Here is a 24,918-nt window from a genome sequence, read left to right on the forward strand (position 1 = left end):
GGAAATATATCAGATAAATTACTAAATGCATTGAACTAAGCATTGTGTAGCCATAATCTTAATTGGTTGAAATCTTTATTTTTTAAAGAATTTTATATCTATCTATATCTATATCTATATCTATATCTATATCTATATCTATATCTATATCCAAATATCTATATCTACATCTACATCTACATCTACATCTACATCTACATCTACATCTACATCTATATCTATATCTATATCTACATCTATATCTATATCTACATCTACATCTATATCTATATCCATATATCTATCTCTATCTCTATCTCTATCTCTATCTCTATCTCTATCTCTATCTCTATCTCTATCTATATGAATACACTGCAGCTGTCTTCAGACATAGCAGAATAGTACATCAGATTCCATTGCAGATGGTTGTGAGCCACCATGTGGTTGCTGGGAATTGAACTCAGAGGTACTGCTCTTCTCGTGCTCTTAACTGCTGTGCCATGTCTCCAGCCCTGGTAGAAATCTTTATAATTGATGCAAAGTTGAAGTTATATGTTCTTATGTTAGTACAGAAATTAGCTTAATATAGAATTAAGATTTTCATTGGTATAAATCTGTATATTGATACAAAATTTGAGATTAGTATTGTTATTCTTAGACAGGTATTGTGCCTATGCAAGTCTTTCAAGAATAAGAATTTAGAGACAGATAGCAAACTCATAGTTCTGAGTTAATAATAAAAGGGTGGTTTTGAGATACTTCAATTAGAAATAGCTGAGAGTAGTTAAAGGGCAACAGTTCAGATATACTTTGCATAGATAGATATCTTCAAAAGCATCAGAAGTCCACAGAATGTGAAAGCTAAGACATCTCATTATTAAAAACCATTTGTCTAGAGACAGGTCTGCTCCTGACAGCACCCCCTTCACAGTTTGAAGAGGACGTTGCACATCATTACCTCCAGAAGGTTGCTTTCGTGGCAGGGCAGCCATTAGGAAGAATTGCCCTAATTCTCTACAGGCAAAAAATACTGTCCATAAAAGGACACAAGATGCAGGATAGTTGACAGCTTAGCTCTGCCAATACAGAATAAGCTAGTCCTTCATAATAATTTCGTACTTGGCTTAAGGTCTGTCTAGAAGGTTGAAGACAATTGTGACAACATTTTGTGGAATAGAGGACTGTGAAGGTAGGCAGCTGTCTCTGCAATTTGTTTTAATTTTGCAAACTATGTTTAGTGCTTCCTATATTTTTCAGGTAACATTTAAGTTGTTTCCAGATTTCTGGCAGGGTTGAAGACTGTCCGTAGTCTCTTAGCCAACCCTCGCTATTTAAAATTGAGAGATATGATATAGATTTGAGAGAATGGTTTTTAGATGGTATAAAAGCTAAAGCCAAGACATAACTTGGGTGTAGAATTATAAGCCTTTTAAGGTAAGCCACATGTGCTGTTGCAGGGTGGTGCTGGCTAAACAACCAATGTTGTTTGGGTAAACAACCAATGTGTACATATGCAGTAAAGTTTTTCACCAAGTCACTGCCTGGCCTGGGCATGATAATGAGGCTCAGTAAGGTACTGAGAGAGAATCACCAATCAGATGGGAGACATGAAATGAGGTATGATAATGAGGCTCAGTGAGTTACTGAGAGAGAATAACCAATCAGATGAGAGACATGCAAATGAGGTATGATAATGAGGTTCAGTGAGGTACTGAGAGAGAATAGCCAATCAGATGAGGAACATGCAAATGAGGTGTAAAGCATAACCAATCCAGGTGTGAGACATGCCTCTCCTAGGCCTATGTAAGCAGCACCAGTTCTGGGCTTGGGGTCTTTTCACCTCTGCAATCAAGCTCTCCCAATAAACATGTGCAGAAGGATCCTGTTGTGGCGTCTGCTTTGCTGGTGAGTCGGGCGCTCACAAGAGTAGGATAGATGGTAGAGTACTCTCTTATTCAGGGTTTCTATTCCTGCACAAAACATCGTGACCAAGAATCAAGTTGGGGAGGAAGGGAATATTCAACTTACACTTTCCACATTGCTGTTGATCACCAAAGGATGTCAGGACTGGAACTCAAGTAGGTCAGGAAGCAGGAGTTGATGCAGAGGCCACGGAGGGATGTTACTTACTGGCTTGCTTCCCCTGGCTTGCTCAGTCCGCTCTCTTATAGAACCTTAGACTACCAGCCCAGAGATGGTCCTACCCATAGGGGCCTTTCCCCCTTGATCACTAATTGAGAAAATTCCCCACAGATGGATCTCATGGAGGTACTTCCCCAACTAAAGCTCCTTTCTCTGTGATAACTCCAGCCTGTGTCAAGTTGACACACAAAACCAGCCAGTACAAGTACTTTATCTAAATTTACAAATTGATGGACTGGATGCCATTTGTACCTCATATTGTGTAGTCTACTTATCATGATTTTTTAAAAATTTATATCTGAAAGAAGATATAGATATAGATATGTGTATATATATGTATATATGTATATATGTACATATATACATATATATACAGAAAATGTAAGATGTAAGAGAGAAATTGATAATTAAAATCTGGTTCCCTAATTGTTTTTAATTGTTTCTTTTCATTTTTGTTTTTTTTTTGTTATTATTTTGTTTTTTGTTTGTTTGTTTGTTTTTTGATATCACTTGAGGTACCTTCTTCTTTTTTTATTAGATATTTTCTTTATTTACCTTTCGAAATTTATCTCCTTTTCCATTTTCCCCTCCGAAAATCCCCTATCCACTCCCCCTGCTCCCCAACCCACCCACTCCCACCTCTTGGACCTGGCATTCCCCTAAATTTGGGCATAGAACCTTCACAGGACCAAGGGCCTCTCCTTCCATTGATGACCAACTGGGCCATCCTCTGCTACATACGCAGCTAGAGACACAAGTACCACCATGTGTTTTCTTTGATTGGTGGTTTAGTCCCAGGGAGCTCTGGGGGTACTGGTTAGTTCCTATTGTTGTTCTTCCTATAGGGCTGCAAAACCCTTCAGCTCTTTGGGTACTTTCTCTAGCTCCATCATTGGGGACCTTGTGCTCTGTCCTATGGATGATTGTGAGCATCCACTTCTGAATTTGTTAGTCACTGGCAGAGCCCCTCAGGAAACAACTTTATCAGGCTCCTGTCAGCAGGCTCTTATAGGCATCTGCAATAGTGTTTGGTTTTGGTGGTTGTTTATGAGATGGATCCCCAAGTGGGGCAGTCTCTGGGTGGTCATGCCTTCCTTCAGTCTCTGCTCTGAACTTTGTCTCTGTAACTCCTTCCATGGGTATTTTGTTCCTCCTTCTAAGAAGGATTGAAGTATCCACACTTTGGCCTTCCTTCTTCTTGAGTTTCATGTGTTTTGCAAATTGTATCTTGGGTATTCTGAGCTTCTAGGCTAATATCCACTTATCAGTGAGTGCAAATCTAGTGACTTCTTTTGTGATTGGGTTACCTCACTAAGAATGATATCCTCCAGAACCATCCATTTGTCTAAGAATTTCATAAATTCATTGTTTTAAATAGCTGAGTAGTACTCCATTGCATAAATGTACCACATTTTCTGTATCCATTCCTCTGTTGAGGGACATCTGGATTTTTTCCAGCTTCTGGCTATTATACATAATGTTGCTATGAACATAATGGAGCATGTGTCCATATTACAAGGTGGATCATCTTCTGGGTATATGCCCAGGAGTGGTATTGCTGGGTCTTCTGGTATTATGTTCAATTTTCTGAGGAACCGCCAAACTGATTTCCAGAGTGGTTGTACCAGCTTGCAATCTCACCAGCAATGGAGGAGTGTTCCTCTTTCTCCATATCCTCACTAGCATCTGCTGTCACCTGAGTTTCTGACCTTAGCCATTCTGACTGATGTGAAGTGGAATCTCAGAGCTAAACAAAGAATTCTCAACTGAGGAATACCAAATGGCTGAAAAGCATCTAAAAATTGTCCAACACCCTGTTTCTTGATTGGGTCAATGGAGATTGCAAAAGCCAATCACTGGGCGAAGGATAAGTTGGGATTTCTGGGCCAAAAGGGAAAAGAAGGTGATGCAGAGAGGATTGGAGATTTAGACCAGGCTGTGGAGCAGAGAGGAAGCACAGACATGTAGGTTTTCGGGAGAAATAGTTTGTGGACTACCCATGGCCACAAAAGAGGAGGGGGCAGGATATTCTTCTCTCAGCCATTGAGTTATCTGGTCAGTTTTAAAATAATAAAAGTATCTAGTGTTTTCCTTCCTTGGGGCTAAAGGAGGTAGGTGTAAAAAGCAGGCTGCCTTGGGTGGCCAAGTGGAATGAGAACCATAGCTACAGAGTTCTCAGGAGGGATGTTGTTGGGCAGCTTAGCAAGCCAGCTGGATGAACAGTCAGCACTCTCGGGAAAACAATAGCTGGCAACATGGTGGTGGCTATTCTCTGAACATAGACAGGAACTCAGGAAAGCATTAGCAAGTGAGTGAGCTGTGGGGCTGAGTTGATGGCCAGAGGGCCTGCTGATTACAGAGCCTAGCAAAAGGAGAGAAAGAGTGTAAATTTTAAAACTACACACAACACCAATCATACTAAGTGAGCTTGTGTTCCTGCCTCTGATGTACAGTTTTCTACTTTCCATCTGTTCCTCGAAACTTATTTCTAAGAGATAAATTATTTCTAAGAATTAAGTTGTGCTAACAAATAATGTCATTATTAATAGGTCTATTTCAAGGTAATATTGTGGTTCTTTAATTCATAATTCACTTCTTAATGAATAAGTGAATTCTTACCCTCAACTACTTTTCCACCCTTCCTCCCTTTATTAATACCTAAATCTTTTCAGATTAAAAGGGAGACTAGAATTTTCCACAGTACTTGATTAGAATTAAAGTGTATTATGATGTGAGTTTATGAAGTACCTATTACTACATACACTGCCATTTTGATTGGGTAAGGTTGCATAATCATGTTTCCTCCAAATTTTGCTAGAAAGCATAAAGGGACAACCACCATATCTCAAACCCTTTAAATGTTTCAAACACAAATGAAATCCCTTACTGTGGAGTTATGTCTATCCCCAGGTCTTGTAGCTGCAATCCTACTAGTACATTTTCAAATTCAGCCAAGGACTGTGAGAGTGAGAACACACTGGGAAGGGTGTATAGACTAGCCCTTGATGCCTCTATCTTTCTCTCTTGATTCCAAATCTTTTAAATACTCATTCCTTTTTTCTATTACAACTGATGGGGTTTTTATGCCTACTGGGGGACAGAGAGAATTGTATGATGTATTCATTGGTCTAAAAAAAAAGGCTGACTAATAAAATGCACGCAATATTGTCTGCTCAGATTATGCTACAACATTCTGATATTTATAACTTCTATTGATCTATATCTGGTATGTCAAATATTTCTACTAGGACATGTTTTTTTCTCAACAGATGACAGCATCAGGTTCACATGTGTGCTATATTCTTTTTTATTAGTTATTTTATTTACATTTCAAATGCTATCCCGAAAGTTCCCTATACCCTCCCCCCGCCCTGCTCCCCTATCCACCCACCCCTACTTCTTGGCCCTGGCATTCCCCTGTACTGGGGCATATAAAGTTTGCAAGACCTAGGGTCCTCTCTTCACAATGATGGCTGACTAGGCCATCTTCTGCTACATATGCAGCTAGAGACACGAGCTCTGGGGGGTACTGGTTAGTTCATATTGTTGAACCCTTCAGCTTCTTGGGTACTTTCTCTAGCTCTTCCACTGGGGGCCCTGTGTTCCATTCTATAGATGACTGTGAGCATCCACTTCTGTATTTTCCAGGCACTGGCATAGCCTCATATAAGACAGCTATATCAGGGTCCTTTCAGCAAAATCTTGCTGGCATATACAATAGTATCTGGGTTTGCTGGCTGATTATGGGATGGATCCCCAGATTGGGTAGTCTCTGGATAGCCATCCTTTCGCCTTAGCTCCAAACTTTGTCTCTGTAACTCCTTTCATGGGTATTTTGTTCTCTATTCTAAGGAGGAATGAAGTATCCACATGTTTGTCTTCCTTCTTTTTGATTTTCTTGTGTTTTGCAAATTGTATCTTGGGTATTCTAAGTTTCTCGGCTAATATCCACTTATCAGTGAGTACATATCAAGTGACTTCTTTTGCGATTGGGTTACCTCACTTAGGATGATATCCTCCAGTTCCATCCATTTGCCCAAGAATTTCATACATTCATTGTTTTTAATAGCTGAGTAGTACTCCATTCTGTAACTGTACCACATTTTCTGTATCCATTTCCCTGTTGAGGGACATCTGGGTTCTTACCAGCTTCTGGTGATTATAAGGCTGCTATGAACATAGTGGAGCATGTGTCCTTATTACCGGTTGGAACATCTTCTGGATATATGCCCAGGAGAGGTATTGTGGGATCCTCCAGTAGTACTATGTCCAATTTTCTGAGGAACCGCCAGACTGATTTCCAGAGTGGTTGTACAAGCTTGCACTCCCACCAGCAATGGAGGAGTGTTCCTCTTTCTCCACATCCTCGCCAGTGTGCTGTATTCTTAGGCTTCCTTCCTGGGAATCTTTCACAAGACACTGCCAGGTACTGTGTCTTTTGTGTGTAGACAAAAGAGTCCTTCCATTTCTCTCTCATTTAAGAAGGATCATTTTCTAATTATATATTCCTGACTGTGTTTTATTTTCTTTTCAAAATAGAAAATGTAGGTGCAACATTATGAACTAACCAGTACCCCGGAGCTCTTGACTCTAGCTGAATATGTATCAAAAGATGGCCTAGTCAGCCATCACTGGAAAGAGAGGCCCATTGGACAGGCAAACTTTATATGCCCCAGTACAGGGGAACGCCAGGGCCAAAAAATGGGAATGGGTGGGTAGGGGAGTGGTGGTGGTGGGGGGGGGGGGCTTTTGGGATAGCATTGGAAATGTAATTGAGGAAAATACGTAATAAAAAAAATACAAAATGTAGGATAACATTCCTTCCTGCTCCTGCAGTTCATTTAATGCATGTTTATTCAAATATAGTTGATAGTTCTCTCTTGCAGCTTGTAGTAATTCTGCCCAGTAATTCTGACAGTTCAGTTGTACTAGGCCACTAAGAGGAACTTTTCAGGTAGAGTTTTTGGAGGGTCTTATAAGCCCATGAATCTAGAAGCATATTCATCTCCCAACTTTGTTAGACTTTCCACAAGTCTTTCATCAAGCAGGGTCACATGCTTTCTCATTCCTTTGGCCTTCAGGACATAACAAAATTAGAATATTTGTTTATTTATTCAAACAAATTATTTAGTCTCAACAAGGATTTGTTGATTCATTTTTACTCGTAGATTTTTATATAGCTTGCTGGGATGTTTCAAAATTTATTTTCTTGTAATTGATCTAGATCACATAGAAACAGAAACACACACACACACACACACACACACACACACACATGCTATTCAATGTAGCTTCAGAATTCTCATTCCATTTAGTACCCACATGTTGAGACTACAAATATGATGTACCACTACACATTTCTTTGTTCATATTTTTCTACTTAAATTTATTCCCTAGATTTCTGATTGGTTTATTTCAAGATGTCTCTTTATTAATTCTTTTTAGTATCAGTCATTCCCCTAATTTTATTGAATTATCTTTCTCTACTCTCAGAAGGCTTGTGTCCTAATGTTCATACTTTTGTATTAATTAATAGGTGCAAATCAAAATTTCTTTCTTTGAAGTTTTTTTTGCTATAGCTACCTATATAACAAGAGACCATAGGACCTTGGTTTTCATATGTTTTTACTATCCTACATTACAGTATTGATGTTTATGTCTTGATAGACCACACTGCCTCTATTAATTTTATAAAGTGACTTTCTTAAGAAATATCTTAGTCATGCATGTGTCTGAGGGTGCCAGCCTGTTTGTAGGCTGTGCTGGCTTTATTCTGATTATGTACCACAGTGTACTCTTCTTTAAGCTTATTTGGCTAAACTCAATTTCTCTGCACACAATACATACAGCAGTGGCTCAGAGAGTCCTCATTCTCAGAAGGCCACTTTGGGAAAGGGTGATTTCTATCAGAGCAAGTAGGTGTGGTAAAGACAGCATTGCCAATGGGACACACATGGCTGCTTCAGTGATGTAGAATACAATGGAAGTTTTCTTAGGGATGGAAACTAGGGCAAGAGTCACCATGGGTGTAATTTGGCACCATGGATGCTGAAGTCATATGTGGGTCAGTGGAAGCAGTGAGGGACGAGCAGAGCATAGAGTAGATGTACTGCCTACCTCTTTGTAATTTTGTCTCCTTAAGGCCCTTGGTTTCATAACTCTGTCTACCAGACCCAAGCACTGGGGAAAGGACAACATAAATTCTTTCTCTGATCCAAAACTCTAGTAGCTTCTCCAGCTACTAGGTGTCCAAGCCTTCTGTTTTGTCTGACTTATCAGTTGGACAAAACATCTGACATAAATAACTTACAGGAAGAGACTGCTTATCTCATGATTACAGAGGACACAGTTTATAGTGGCAGGGAGGACATAGCAGTACACAACAAATTACATCATAATGGCCAGGAAGAGGATAAATGTAGGGGAGGCAGGCCAAAGGTAAGGCAGACTCTCCCAAAACATTTCTGGAAAACATTTTTTTCCTTCCCAGTCCTGCTCCTGGAATGATGACTCTGAGACTAACTAGTTATTATTAAATGCCTAGGCCATAAGCTCTGGCTCTTTTCCTGACTAGCTCTTAACTTGTTTATCCATTTAAACTATTTTATGTCTATGATGTAGTCAGTTACCTCTCTTTTAGTCCTGGTGCACTTCTTTCTTTGAGTCTCCTCAGAATCTCCCTGCTGGCTTATGTCCCTCTCCTCCTCACTGTGTTCCTTGAATTTCTCCTCTTCTCCTCTCCTGTCCTCTCCTGTCCTCTCCTGTCCTCTCCTGTCCTCTCCTGTCCTCTCCTGTCCTCTCCTGTCCTCTCCTCCTCTCTCTCTCTCTCTCTCTCTCTCTCTCTCTCTCTCTCTCTCTCTCCTATTTTCTTTATTTACATTTCAAATGTTGATGCCCTCCAAGGGCCCTCTGCTACATATGCAGCTGGAGCCATGGGTCCCTCCATGTGTACTCCTTGGTGGTGGTTTAGTCCCTGGGAGCTCAGGAGGTCAAAGGGAGACAATGGAAAGGAAGAATATCACTATTTGCAGATGAGATGATACTTTACTTCCGCCAGCAAACTCCTAAACCTGATAAACAACCTCAGCAAAGTGACTGGATACAAAATGAACTCAAACAAATCAGTAGCCTTCCTCTACTCAAAGAATAAACAGGCTGAGAAAGAAATTAGGGAAATGATAGCCTTCAAAATAGCTGGATGTCTCTTTTATACTCTTAATATTTCCCACAATCTTCTCTCTTCCTACCAATATCTCTTCCTACCAGTATCTCTTCCTACCTCATATTTTCTGCCTCTGCTCATTGGCCATTGTCTTTTCTATTGACAGATAATGCTTATAAGAGAGGCTCTCTACACAGTTCTCTAGTACCTTCATTTTTATAGGCCACACCAAGCGAAGTACCCAAAACCTACATAAATAGTGTCACCAGCTGGGACCAGTGTTTTAACTTATGACTATTTGTGGGAGACTGTTAATACCTGGGTTTCAACATCCACATGAAGTGTAAAACCCTCCTACAACCTTTTGACAGCAGCCATGGGACTCTCAGCTGTTACCTTCTACCGGGGATTATGAAGTTTGACATCTACCCTTATAGAGTAGATGGAGACAGTCAAAGTTGCCTATGTATTTTATCCATTTGAATGCCAAGAGCCCACATTCCCCTGTCTTAATAGAGTTTGCTGTCTTCCTCATGTGTTGTAATAGTCTCCATCAATCAACTCAAAACTCATTGACTTTGGTTCATTGTGAGGAAAGGAAGCCACACATTAAAAACAAGTCATTAAATTCAGCCAGCATCTGAAATATTGGGCTTTGGAAAATATCCTCCACACCCAAGAATTAAGCTGAGCTTTGTGCTCCGATTTCCTAGTAAATGGGAGCAGAAAGTTGAAATGACTGAAGAACCCTTAGGTCTTTAAAATAGGTCAGCATATGTTCACATTTCTCACCTTTAGTAAAACCTAAAATATGGCAAAAGGGTATTTTATTTTCTCTTTTTGAGGATCATTATTTATTTTGACATGGTGGTTACTGATGCACAATCGTGTTTAGAAATATTTACCATTTACATAGGGTGTGGAAACCCTTTGTAAAAATCTACATTGAAATCCATAGCAAATAATTTAGTCATCAAGCAGGTTGTACTGTGACAAGAATGATTTGACAGGAATAGTATTTATGGAAGCCCAATAAGTTTGGTTTTTGTTTTTCTCAAACATTTTATTGATACTTTGTGAATTTCACATTATAAACTTCAACCTCTCTCACCTCTCCATCCTTCCATATCTGCCCTTTACCCTTTGCAATACATTCACCAAAAGAAAACAAAAAATAAAAAAAAAATCTTTCCATAGATGCTGCAGTGTGTCACATATTATATCCTTTTGCCCAAACAGCTTTACTTGCAAATATTCACTGTAATGAGTCATTGGCTTTGTCCAAGGCCTCTGGCTTCTGCTACACTATGATCGTTGCTTAGACTCCTCTGAGATATCCTGTTGTTGCCTTGTGTCACGGAGAGTCTACAGCTTTCCTTCTGCAGAAATGGCCCCTTAACATGCTCCAACAGTTCATCGGTTGGGTAAATATTGGGGCCTGCTAACTCAAAGCCCTGGATCTGGGCCTGAGTGAGTGGTAGCTGAGTTTATCAGCTTCCCAGTTGTCCTATGCCAGATCTGCAGCACTACCCCCTACCCTCATGAGGGGCAAGGTAAGATCTCCTGAGTGCTGCATCCAATAACAGGTGAGGACAACATGGCCCCAAGCAGTGGTCCAGAGCATGGCTTTTGGTGGTAGCATGGACCATGGACATAGACACAGACCCCCACTGCTGCAGGGCCACAGACTCAGACCTGATCATTGGTAGCAACACAGGACAGAACACCACCATAGCCTGTAGTAGCAGCAGCACAGGTTACTCACATCAGGCCCTCAGATCTCCAGTTCTGCCTCTCTTCACTGTGCACACAATTCTCCTCTTTCTCTCCCTTCTCTCTACCACAAACTATCTCATCTTAGTGCTGCTCTGACTTCAGGCAGATGGGTATTTTCTGGGTGTTCAATGTGTTTTTTAACACCAAGCTTCATATTGCTACCTGATGTTCCACTGCACAAACAGAATTTTATGTTTAAGTTAAGTAAGATTGTATTTTATTTTTAAAAAAGACATAAAAGCAAGCAATCCTAACATTACATGCTTTTACCTTCAATTAGGCAGCAGGATGAAGAAGAAGATCATACATCTTGGACCTGCTTGTGTTACAGAATGAGTTGAAGGACAGCCTAGAATTTTAAGGTGACATTGTTAAATATTAAAAAAAGAAGGAAGGAGAGGGCTGGACATACAGGTGAGTCGTAGAGTACTGCTACTTTGTTTGATTGGGTCCTGAGCTCAATTCCTTATATGAGCAAGTAAGGAAGCAGGGGACGGTAAGGAGATGTCCATGATATAGAACTTATTGGTGGAAGTAAAGGAAGGCATAAGAATTCTTCCATGGTGGGACTGTGTTCCTCATGATCATCTTTATCTTACTAAAATCTTGGAAACACCACATGGTTTGCAGCACCCAGTACTTTAAAAGAAGATTTCTTGTATGTACTATTGAGACCTATACCAAACCAGAGAAGAGTATATACAATGCTTAGAATCTCAGTTGACATTTTATGAACTAGCGGCATACCTTGAAGTCAACAGCACATACCATAGCAACAAGGGAAAGACTCAAAAGGCTTATTGGCTGTTCTGAAAGGAAGAAGATTCATCTATTGAGGAATGAGGCCAGAAGTGCCCTAAGTTTGTTTTAGCGGAGACCACAAGTAGCACTACTAACTGACTGCTAACTCCTACCTGTTAATTTTCCATGTTTTGAGAGAGACATGGAATAGCGAAATGTGTTTCTCTTTCTAGTATATTTATTTTAAAATATATCTCAACTTAACTATCCTGAACTTTCTCTTCAGCAACGGCTTCTTCATCACTTACTGTCAGGTACTTTGGAGTTGGCCCTTTAGTTATATTACAAATGAGAATCACAGAAAACCTTTCAGATATAGATATTTTTCTCCAGATTTTAGATTTATGGTCATTTTATTCAGAAAAAAAATTTACTGTCTGAAATTTTTCTTCTTTCCCTGGTTAAATAAACTTGCTCTGAAGACTCACCTTTACTGGCTACAATTGCTAATGTGCTACAGGTCCTTGCATTGATTTTTGCAAAAATTCATTGACCACGATAAATAGGTCTTTTCCTAACTGATGCTTTACTGGTCTTCCTCCCCTCCCCCCCCCCCAGTGCCACTGAGAAAGCTACATCTGGCTCTTCAGTTTCTTTTATTTCCAGAGTCTCTTTTGCCTCTTTATCAAATGTGTTTCTCTTTTTAGTGTATTTATTTTAAAATATGCCTCAACTTTTCTATCCTGAAACTTCTCTTCAGCAACAGCTCTTTCATTACTTTTTTTGTTATAAAGAACTTTGAAGAGTATAGTTTATTTCATTTTTTTATTATCTATGGTACAAAACTGATAACCTTTCCTTCTGTTTCATAACAGTTTTACAACTCAATTTTCAAATGCTTACTTTTGTCTTAGACAACACTATTTTTACACTGCATTTGGAAGCTTTGTATGGTAATATAAAGAAAGACCCACAAGAATGTGGACTCTAGCCAGGCAGTTGTGGTGCACTCCTTTAATCCCAGCACTTGGGAGGCAGAGGCAGGCAGATATCTGAGTTCGAGGCCAGTCTGGTCTACAGAGTGAGTTCCAGGACAGCCAGAGCTTTACACAGAAACCCTGTCTGGAAAAACAAACAAACAAACAAACAAACAAAACAAAACAATAACAAAAAGCCAAAAGCAAAAGAATGTGGATTCTGTTCCCTTTGAAAATTATGGCCCTGTCCTGAAGACATTGAGCTATTTTCAGACCTAATGTTTTCAAGGTAAAATAAAGTACAAATAATGAAAAAATTGTTTTCACCATTGAGAAGATCACAATGGGTTCATATAATTCAGTCTCAAATTTCAAGAGTCAATATAACATTCTTGATTATAAGCCAATTTTTATTTATTTAAAATATTTAAAAATTCAAAATACAATGAAGAAAAAGCAAAAAGAAAATTACAGATTACTGAAGTAACTTGAACAATAACTGAAGAGAGAAGACAGAATTCTTCCTGCAGCAACAATAGCTGTGGACATGCATTCATTTACTCTTTCATCAGTATGGCTCTATGTTTCATAAGGCAGTCAAAAAGTCAAGTCATATATCCTAGGGACCTTTGTACTTGAGGCACCCTTTGAAAAATAAAATTTATATATATAAGTAAAGTACATTACATGCTCAGGAGAATTTTCTAGGTAAGTTTCCTTTCTTTGCTTTCTTCTTCTTCTTTTTTTTTCATTTTTAAAGTAAGTGTGTGTGTGTGTGTGGGGGGTATCTTCCTCTTCTACCTTGTTTTGAGAGATCTCTTGAAGGTCATCATTGTATAGGGTGTGAGCGTCTGGAGAGTCTCCTGGTTTCTCATCCTATCTTGTCCCACGAATGATGAGATTATTGATATGTGCTGCTGACTTCATTTGACTTGGGTTCTGGGGATATGAACTTAGGTCAGCATGCAAGGCAAGCACATTATCCTCTGAGTCATCCTCACCATCCTTGTTTTGTTTTATGATATGTCATTGTTATGCTACTTCTTGGCATATACCCAAAGAACTTGAACTCTTACTCCACAGACAATGGCTCAGCCATGTCTACTCCTGCTTTATTAACAAGAAGTAAGAAAGAAAATATATATATATATATATATATATAAACGTTCTTCACCAGATGAATGAGTGATTAAAAACATGTTAAATATACATAATGAAATATTGTTCTAATGTAATGAAAAATATAATCATAAAATCTGCAGACCATGAATAGAAGTAGAAAAAAATTACTGAATGAAAATTGAGAACACAAAAACCACATGTTCTCTCTCATCTGTATGTCTCTTCTATGAATTTTTAGATGTGAGTATATAGCCATAACCTGAAGTAAAAACAGAAACCAGGCATATGAAATGGGGCCAGGGTGAGGAGGAATGCAAGAGACAGGTACAGAAGAACAAGGCAGAAATAGAGAAAGTAGGGTAAAGGTCTTATATGCCACTTATAAAGTGGTTAGAGAGGTGAATCCAAAGGAGAAAGAAGGGGAAAGGATAAATAACAATAAACATGCTTGAAAAATTCATAAAGAATTATATCAATTTATATTTAGTTAAAACTATACATATATGCATAGTATATATAGTATGAAATATACTACTTGGAATGATAATGCTCCCTCAGGAACCACAGACTAACAAAAGTCTTGTATCAGGCATGTAAAAAGATCTTCTTGTGTTGTTGGTCAGAGGAGTCTAAGAGAATCTCCAGACAATATAGGCCTTTACTGTTGCCCTTAGTTATCTCCCAGGAACTGAAAGTAAATCACTATTTCTCAAGAGTCCATATACTTTGAACACAGAACTCAGGGGTCAGCCTTGATCTTATCCAAAACCTCTGCCCTGCATGATAACTTTGATAGGACCTTAAGGTGTTATATAAACTGCAACCACAGAAAGCATCCGATACTCCTACCTGTCCTATGAACCACAATGACCAGTATAGTATGCACTCTCAACAGGTATTACGGTGATGTTCATAACTTAGCTGTGACTGACAGCAGTCTAACTAGACATAAATCCTGTTCAGTTGAAGGAAAATAATGATACTGAAAAACTAATCAGTCACCCATGGCTTCTGGGGTCATAAATCTCAAAGGAGAACAATTATTGCCACTTTCATAAACTACTTTAATTCCTAAATACATTCTAAATGTATATCCTTATACATACAAATAAGTGTGTACAAATGGGAGTTTTTGCTTACAGCAGACAGGAACTAGTCAAAATTCCACAAGTGATCGGGGAGCCCCAAACCCACTGAGTATTTTTACAACACAATTTCTACACCTCAGACTGAAAGGACCACGATGAAAGAGGGGACAGAAGTTTTTTTTTAAGAAATGGAGGTCCTAGAAGTCTTTTGAAAGACTGGGTCTTCTTTATATGACAGAGCAGATGGGGAAAAATACACATGCCCTATTACTAAATAAGAGCAATAGGCAACTAAGGAATGTGAAGACAGGGAGAGTTAATCTTCTACAGAGATGAGGACATAGATGACTATCCAATCTCAAATGGTCAGCCTTGAAACGTATACATACAAGCAACACTAAAAATGCATCTGGCGGGTTGCATTTATCCATTATATTCATATAATATATGGAATAATAATAAAGAATAAGAATAGAAATTTGAAAGGGAGAGAGACATTGAAGAAATTGGAAAGAATTGGGAAAGGAAAATGATATAATCTTATTTAAATTTTTTATTTTTACATGAACATGTGGAAACACAGAGATTGATAAGGATTGTTATATCATGTGCAGCCATACATAAATTTTCTCCTTTGTTAAATGTTACCTAGAATTTTACTTTCAGAATTCTATTTTCTTCACCTCACAAACATGAAGACATCTAAATTTACTCAGAGCCACTGAGACAAAATACTAAAATCAGAATATCTTGTTGTAGAGGAATGTTAATACAGCTACATGGTGACTCTGTCAAGAGATCGCATCCAGAGACCTTCAAGGTTCGTGTGATCTAGCTGGAATACAGACATGCCATTGGAATACACCTTTAATCCCAAACAGGGAGGTAAATTTAGTTTGTAGAAAGAAGCAATCATGTTCAAAAATGATATTTTATTGAGAGGCAGAGAAAGTGACAAATCAGAGAAAGATTTGACAGAATGAGTCAGAGATAGGGTATGGCCAACTCTCGTGAGAACAGACAAGAAAGAGAAACTATTTTATAGCAGAACATGGAGGGAAATCCAGTGAGTAGAACTCAGTTGAGTTCAGACAATGCAGTGGAGTTCAGTTGAGTTCAGCTCAGTGCAGTCCATGCAGTTCGGTTGAATGCAGTTGAGCTCACGTAGTTATTTTCTGTTAAGTTCCATTTAGTTTGTTCAATGAGTGCAGTTCAGTTGTGGGATTCTGAGGCAGTTTTTCCAAGAGAACAATTAAGTGAGAAGCCAAGAGAAGCCAGTTTGAATCAGTCAGCTTAGGGAGAAATTCGGAGCCAGAAGATCTAAGTGGAACCAGTCTGCCAAGAGTTGAAAAAGAATCAAAAAGTGTAGGCTTATTCATCAGTAAGCCTCCTAGACAAAAACTATATCTGGCAAATAAAAGTAACATTTAGATCTTATCAATGCAAACATATTTTTTTTTATAGACCAGGAAGATAGAAATCCAAAGATCAGGTTCTAATGCATCTGTGTGTTGCAAGTCCATTTGCTTTTGATCTGGCCTTCTTACAGTACCCTCACATTCTGAAAAGGGCATATGTTACTGTGATTTCTTTAATTAAGAAAACAAGATCATTCAGAGGGCTGTGTCTGAATAACCTTTTCTATTCATCCACCCTCATATCTCACTGCCAAGCTTTGGTTATTACTTGAAATATAATCAGAGAGGAGAGCAACTATAGTAGTGATTAAGCAAAAAGAAAAAAATGTTACTTCAAGTAAGTGAAATTTTGGTATTGCTAGTACAATGTGACTACATATATATACACATATACAAATATATATATATATATATGCATATTCACACACATAGACATATACACATACATATATAAGATATATATGCACATATATGTGTACATATATACACATATACATATACATATATACACATATACATATATACATATACACACATAAGGGGACATGTAAAACACTAAAAATGAATAATGACATTGGAAGCAGTTTGTCAAAATTATGAATTTTTCACATAAAAATGTCATAAATGTGGGGTAAGAGACTGAAGCCTAGATTGAATGTGTGTTGCAGTGATGAGAAATGAAACGAAGGGTCACACAATGTCTCTTATACTTCAGACACACACACACACACACACACACACACAAAATTCTACTGTCACTATTTTCAGGACAAAAAAAATTACACACACACACAAAATAATGACAATAACTCTGAGCTGTGTTTAAGGACATGAAAGCAACAGATTTATCAAATAAATCAAAGGAAAATGTCATGCAGAAACTGTTTATTTTTTCAACAACAACAAAAATTACCTGTTATAAGTCAGACTTGATGTTAAAACTCAAGGACTACAGTGGTAAATAATTCTTCATATTTTTCCCCTGGTATAATTTTCTTGAGCTAGAATTTCAGGATTCGAAAGTACAATAGTTCACCTTCGTGCATTGGTAAGTTGAAGTAAGCCAAGGCACAGAGAGGATATAGGAGAGCATTTACCTTGGTCAGGAACGGTATGAAGAATTTTCCCTTGAACTTTCCTTTAATTTCATTTTAAGAAGATGAAGTGGCAGTACTGGATTATGAAATATTAGGAAGCGTTACCAAAACTGAGGACATGTAAGAGAGTAAAACTGAATCATGACATAGAATGCAGTTTGTAGAAAATCATGAATTTTACACATAAAAATGTCATAACTGTGGGTAAGAGACTGAAGACTGGATAGAAAGTGTGTTGTCGTGATGAGCAATGAAGGCCCACACAAGCTCCATGTACTTCAGTAACAGGTGAAGCACTGTTGATGGATTGCCAGCCAAGCGAACAGTTCGATCTCTAATAGTCTGACTGACAGTGAATGCAAACATCTGGGCTTTTCTCCCTGAGAACTAACCTATGTCTGAACTTGCATAATTCATTTACTATTTATCAATATGAATTCTTTTGGATAACTGCTACCACATGCAAAGTATAGGGAAAAAATCCTTAGACACTCAAGTAGTGCTAGATGAAAGGCAAGGCCACTGTGCCAAAATGACATGTACAGTCATCACTGTGACCTCCTGGTTTTAAATTTTTTTCTGGGTGCCTCCTTTTGGTATCATCCTACCCATGCTCCTGAGTTTTCACACATTTATATTTTCTCTTCTCCATCTGTTTGTGTACAGGCTTATTTAGGCATACATGCATTCAAATTTGTGTGTTCATGAGCATCTGTGCACATGCATGCACATGTGTGCAGAGGCCAAAAGTCAACCTTGAATATTGATCCTCAGGAGCAAGTCTATTCGGCCACCAGTCTCCCCACATATACCTTTCTAGCCTTTCCAGCACCGAAGTTACAAAATTTACTATTATCCCCAATTGTTTTTTACATTACTTCTGCATATTGAATTCAGATATCAATGCATATATGCAAGTAGTGTGCAATCTGACTATGCTCTCAAGCCCTAGCTTTCTACTTTAATTTCTAGCAAAGTCTTTTTTTAACAGATTCTTTGCAGCTCATTCACTTCAAAGGAGAAAGTGAAATAGAACCTCAAACAATTTGTTCTCTCACAATGCCACATGGTAGGAAATTTAAATAGAATAAAAAGTTTATAATTCTGAAAAGTGGAACATTTTTTATAAAGTTGGTAGTGATTTTTCAAACAATGTAACACTCTTCTTCTAGTGATTCTCTTAAGTATGTCTAAATGAGATTTTGTGGGACAGAAAATGCATAGGAATCTAAATAATGCATACATCATTGTACATTTCATAGTTATACATTTTCATTTGTAAAAGAGGGCTAGTGCGGAGGCCTACAGTGATAGAATATTCTGCAGAGAAGGGTGTGGCATTTGATAAGGTACACATTATCAGTAGAAGGAGATTTCTGGAGAAAGCCAGCATTACTTGGCTTGCATTCTAACAAGGGTAGTAACTCTTCGGGGCTAAATGGTTTGCTCAGCAGCCACAGCAGATTTCTTATGAGGTAGCGGAAGAAGGCTATGCTTAGGATGCATTGTATGAGAGAATAATAAATAATAAAATAAAATAAAGAAGAAAAGAGCAAAGTCTAGTGAAAATGTTTATTAAGCTACTCACTGATAAGTGGATATTAGCCCAGAAACTTAGAATACCCAAGATATAAGTTACAATTTGCAAATCACATGAAACTCAAGAAGAACGAAGACCAAAGTGTGGACATTTTGTGCCTTCTTAGAATTGGGAACAAAACACCCATGGAAGGAGTTACAGAGACAAAGTTTGGAGCTGAGACGAAAGGATGGACCATCTAGAGACTGCCATATCCAGGGATCCAACCCATAATCAGCATCCAAACGCTGACACCATTGCAAGATTTTTCTGAAAGGACCCAGATATAGCTGTCTCTTGTGAGACTATGCCGGGGCCTAGCAAACACAGAAGTGGATGCTCACAGTCAGCTATTGGATGGATCACAGGGCCCCCAATGGAGGAGCTAGAGAAAGTACCCAAGGAGCTAAAGGGATCTGCAACCCTATAGGTGGAATAACAATATGAACTAACCAGTACCCCGGAGCTCTTGACTCTAGCTGCATATGTATCAAAAGATGGCCTAGTTGGCCATCACTGGAAAGAGAGGCCCATTGGACTTGGAAACTTTATATGCCCCAGTACAGGGGAACGCCAGGGCCAAAAAGTGGGAGTGGGTGGGTAGGGGGTTGGGGGGGAGGGTATGGAGGACTTTTGGGATAGCATTGGAAATGTAAAAAAAAAAAAAAAAGAAAAAAAGAAAGAAAGAAAGAAAGAAAGAAAGAAAGAAAGAAAGAAAGAAAGAAAGAAAGAAAGAAAGAAAGAAAGAAAGAAAGAAAGGACAACATTTAAATGGGGCTGGCTTATAGATTCAGAGTTTCAGTCTAGTATCATCAAGGTGTGAATACAACAGCATCCAGGCAGTCATGATACTGGAAGAGCTGGTAGTTATACATCTTCATCTGAAAGCTGCTAGCAGAATATTGACTCCCAGGCAGCTTGGACAAGTGTGTTAAAGCCCTCCCACACCCACAGGACTACACCTACTCCAATAAGGTCACACCTCCCAAAAGTCTCACTCCCTGGGCCAAGCACATCACACTGGCCAAGTACTTAGAAGGATAAATCTCACATTTGACACCAAGATTTTAATATCTTCATTTTATGGATGAAAAATTTTAGTACAGTGAGTTCTATTTTATTTTCTGTTTATCAAATGTTGCTTTAAAAAGTGTGATTATTTTGATCTTTAGGAAGAATAGATCTGAATTCTATGTTGTACCTTCCAGTGGGAAGACTTGGGAATAATATGATCTCTAAAAATATGAGATGCTCTTGAAAGTCACTGAACTTTTCAGGAGTAATGGACAAAGAAGGCAGAGACAAATTCTCAAGAGGAAATTAAGATGGGCCAAAATTCAGTTTACTTCTTACCCATTAGGATAGTAATTTTTTTAAAGGGCTAAGTGTCAGTAAAGATAAAATCAAGCCAATGACTGTGCAATAATTTCAATTGCCCATTTGTAGTAAATACTCTTTGAGATAACAAAGACTGCCATAGCTGGCAAAGACTCATTGCTGGTCATAATGTATTTGAAATAATACAAATAATATATTTGTATAGTGAAAATACACTACTGTGGAGAACATTGCATTTGCAATATTTGTTGAAGCTATGACAGAGAGAAGTAAATCTAACACTTAGTTTGCATCTGAGGCAAATAATTCTAGTCAAAATATAACATGATCTGAATCTAAATCCTTGACTTCTAGATTCTTGCTTCCTTTAAAAAAATGTTTTAATTTACATAGCAAACCCTATCCTTTTTTTAAGTGGATATATACTGATATCTGAGAAACTTAGGATATGCAAAGCCATTTTGCTTTTGCAGGAAATGAATGGCTTTTTTCTTACTTCTGTTCAATATTTTTTTTAATTATCTTTAATCTTTTTTACAGTCCAGTCATTTTTCCCTCCAGGTCTGTCCTCTGACAGTTCCTCATCCCATTACTCCTCCCCTGTCTCCAAGAGGATGTCACACACCACCCTACCACACCAGGTCACCACACTCTCTGGGGCCTCAAGTCTCTCCAGGGTTAGATACATCTTCTTTCATCGAGGCCAGACCAGGAAGTTCTCTGCTGCACATGTTTTGGGGGCCTCATATCATCTAGCTCACTGGTTGGTGGCTCAGTGTCTGAGAGATCTCAGGGGTCTAGGTTGGTTAAGACTACTGGTCTTCCTATGGGGTTGTCCTCCTCCTCAGCTTCTTCCAGCTTTTCCCTAATTCAACCACAGGGGTCTCCAGCTTCTGTCCATTGGTTTGGTGTAAATATCTGCGTCTGATTAAGCTGCCTGATGGGCCTCTTAGAGGGCATCCATGTTAGGCTCCTGTCTGTAAGCACACCACAGCATCAGTAACAGTCTCAGGACCCCTGGCTTCCCCTTGAGCTGGTTCCCAATTTGAGCCCATCACTGGAGCTCCTTTCTCTCATGCTCTTCTCCATTTTTGTCCCTGCAGGGTTTTTTTTGGAAAATAACAATTGTGGGTCAGAGTTTTTGACTGTGGGATGCAACCCCATCACTCCAGTTGATGCTCTTTCTTTCTACTGGAGGTAGACTCAACAAGATCCTCTCCCCACTGCTGAGCATTTCATCTAAGGTCCCTCCCTTTGAGTCCTAAAAGTCTCCCTCCTCTCAGGTCTCTGGCCCATCCTAGAGGATCCCCCAATCTCCTACCTCCCACCTCCCGAGGTTGCCTGTTTCCATTCTTTCTGCTGGTCCTCAGAGTTTCACTCCTGTTCCCTACCCCCAAGACCAGATCATAGTCCCCCTTTTCCCCCTCTCTATTCCAATCTCACACCCAGGTCCCTGCCTTCCTCTCCCCATCACCAGGCCCCCGCTGTGATGATTGCGTTCTTCTTCCTCCCAAGTGGGATTGAGGCATCCTTACTTGGGCCCTTCAACTTGATAACCTTGTTAATATGCATTTTGGATATTAGCCCTCTATCTGATGTGGGGTATTTGAAAAAATTTCCCCAATCTTTAGGTTGCCGATTTGTCCTTTTGACTATGTCCTTTGCTCTTTAGTTTTATGAGGTCTCCTTTGAACTTAGAGCCTGAGCCACTGGAGTTCTGTTTAGGAAACCCATCAACTCCACCCTCTGCCAATGAGTTCTAGGCTCTTTCCCAGTTTCTCTTCTGATCAATACTACTTCAGGATTCTGTTTCCAGGAAATTTTAATTAGAAGAACAAAAAACTGATGGAAACATAAGACCAGAAGTTTATATCATCAAACCTTCAATATCTATAATAGCTTCTGAGGGCTTAGGACAATGTATTTAATCCTATTGTAGAAACTGAATGAAGAGCAGACACCAAGCTCTGGCAACCTGTCACTATTACACAGGGCTCATCGCAGTCTGACTTTGGGACAGCCTGCTATATACTGACAAACTTCTCAATGATGTGCCAATGTCCCTTGATTTCCTATTCTTATGGCTAAAGTATCCTCCATTTTTAAATTAAATAATAGCTTCTCTTGTGAGTATGCTTATGACTTTCAACTGTCTACAATTGTTTCTTGAGAAAATCATGCTATTGTTCCAATTTAAACAAGTGAAATGCCTTCTTGTTTTCTTTTCATATTTATTTCCCTTTATTTGTCATGTTGCCATGTATAACATTATAGCCTATACTCAAAATTTTACAGTGCCGCGATACCTATCTAATTTTAGTACCATATCACATTCACTAATACCACTAATCTTATTTTAAGGTCAACTAACACATCTGGAAGATTCATTCTTCAATGGTAATGACATTTCAGTATAATCTTGCTAATTTATAGAACAACCTTGAAGGAACTGCACCAGGTTTCCAACCTGCACTACTCTTTGCATAAACTGCATTTTTGTCACTCTTGCTTGTAGTTCTTGTGAATTGTTTTAGTATAATTTTCCCATAATCAGCATCCTCATTTTCATTCCTATGCTTGAGTGTGTCAGCTGTTACAATAGTATCCTGTGACTCTTCTATTTTCTGACCTTTCCAGCATGGCATGGATGGAACTTTATGCTGAAAACACTGGTTCCCATGACCCACTCTTACTTTCTTCTTATTTAGTTGTTCCAATCTGTGCAATGACACTTGACTTTACATGAAATTTGATGCACCCCCCAAAACTCATTTAAATGTCTCCTTTCTGAACTTGTGTTCACTTGCTTCCTAATTCCACAAAGACTCCTTATGCTGGTGATGTGTAATGGCAGCTCACCAAGCTCCTCCTCCTCTCTGTGTAGGAGGAAGTCCTACCAACAGGCCTCCAGCCACACTATTAGCATCTCTTGGAATGCTAGCCTTTTTACAGACATTATTTCTAGTCTTTAAAAGAAATATTTATGCTTATTGGTTTATAAGAGAAGAAAGTAAGCAGACTAATATAAGACTTGCATAAGATTACATCACTATGAAGAGAATGGTGGCTGCTTGATGTGTAGCCTAAAATTTCTGTAAGATTCTAATTATTTTGAACTATGTTGTAAATGTCTGTGGAGAACTTGAAATGTTACCTACATTTGAATGCCTCGCTAAAACCAGAACTTCATTACCTTCATCTCCATGTAAAGGTTTTCCCTTTGTTCTCTGTTTCTCTCTCTGTCTCTCTGTCTCTCTGTGTGTCTGTCTGTCTGTCTGTCTGTGTGTTTGTGTGGTGGGGGACTGGGGAGTGGGTGACAGATGAGGGAGAGAATTAATTTCATATTTGTCAAAATATATTATGCAACACTCTTTGCTAGTCACATAGACTCATTCTATTGCCTTCCAGGGCAATTTTCAGGAGTATCTCTCTATAATACTGTGTTGGTTCAAAATAGTACATCCATGAGTGAGACTGAATAATTAAAGTGGTCATTAGACAATTTGCTGGAGAAAAGATAATTCAGCTCTGATATGATGGCATTTTTCACCAGAACAATAATGGGGAAAATGCAGCCATGGAAACAGACTATTACGTCTTTCTGCTACTTTTACAGATTTTATAATATCGTTGACCTGTTGTCAGGAAGAACATAGAGCTTCAGTGAGTAAGAAAGCAACACAGGCTGGTGACAGGCTAGCTGTGCCTTTGTGAATGATAAGCTTTTGTTTGGGGCAGTGTGCAGAGAATGGAAAGGATGGGTAGACTAAGGTTCATTTGGTTTGAGCAGTAGACATAGAGCCAAAGTTGGTCTGCATAGTGAAGGTTGCATGTAGATTTTTCAGATGAACTTTATTTATCAAGCTTGCATATAATATCTGAAAGCACTAGTTACATATGGATAAATTTAAATCCTAAGTAAATGTAATAAAACAAGAGTTTTTCTTTTTTTCTTTTTCATTAGCCATGCTTAAAGTTGTTTCCATGGTCACGGGAAGCTCGTGAGTTCTATGGAGGAATGTGCAGAAATGAAGCATCTTCATCACCTCAGAAGTTTCTACTGCACAGTTGTGTCTAAAGCACAAGCACTCTATGGGATTTTCTTTTTGAGTGTTCACCGTATGGGAGGATTTGGAAGGAATAAAGGGAAGGGAAGATGTTATAATCATAATATAATCTAAAATAATTAATAAAGAAATATTAAAAATCGTTTAGCTTGTCTTTGTGATTTGAATTTTACGTAAGCAGCAACCTATGCTGGAAACCTTTAGGATGTTGCTAAGCTAAAATGAAGCCGCTAAGGTGTGCTTACTCCAGTCTGACTGAAAGGCTATGTGAAGATGTGGTGAGAAAGTGGCTGCCTGCAAGCCATAGACAGAAACACGTAAGGCATATAGCCTACCCACACCTTGCTCTTGGGGTTCTACCACATAGGACAAGTTAGATTTTACAAAAGGTCCTATTATGAGTACATGTGAGTCTGTTGAGTCCTCCTAGAG

At 38.7% G+C, this 24,918-nt stretch overlaps 1 long non-coding RNA gene across 1 annotated transcript; it reads left to right on the forward strand.

Moving 5' to 3' along the window:
* The first annotated feature begins 1,845 nt into the window (after positions 1–1,845).
* On the forward strand, positions 1,846–24,555 carry Gm31612. Its single transcript, XR_389766.2, has 3 exons — positions 1,846–1,884; positions 11,340–11,473; positions 24,384–24,555. It is a non-coding gene; the product is annotated as a predicted gene, 31612 (long non-coding RNA).
* The last annotated feature ends 363 nt before the right edge of the window (positions 24,556–24,918 follow it).

The sequence above is a fragment of the Mus musculus genome, chromosome 5, assembly GCF_000001635.26.
Source record: "Mus musculus strain C57BL/6J chromosome 5, GRCm38.p6 C57BL/6J".
NCBI lineage: Eukaryota > Metazoa > Chordata > Mammalia > Rodentia > Muridae > Mus > Mus musculus.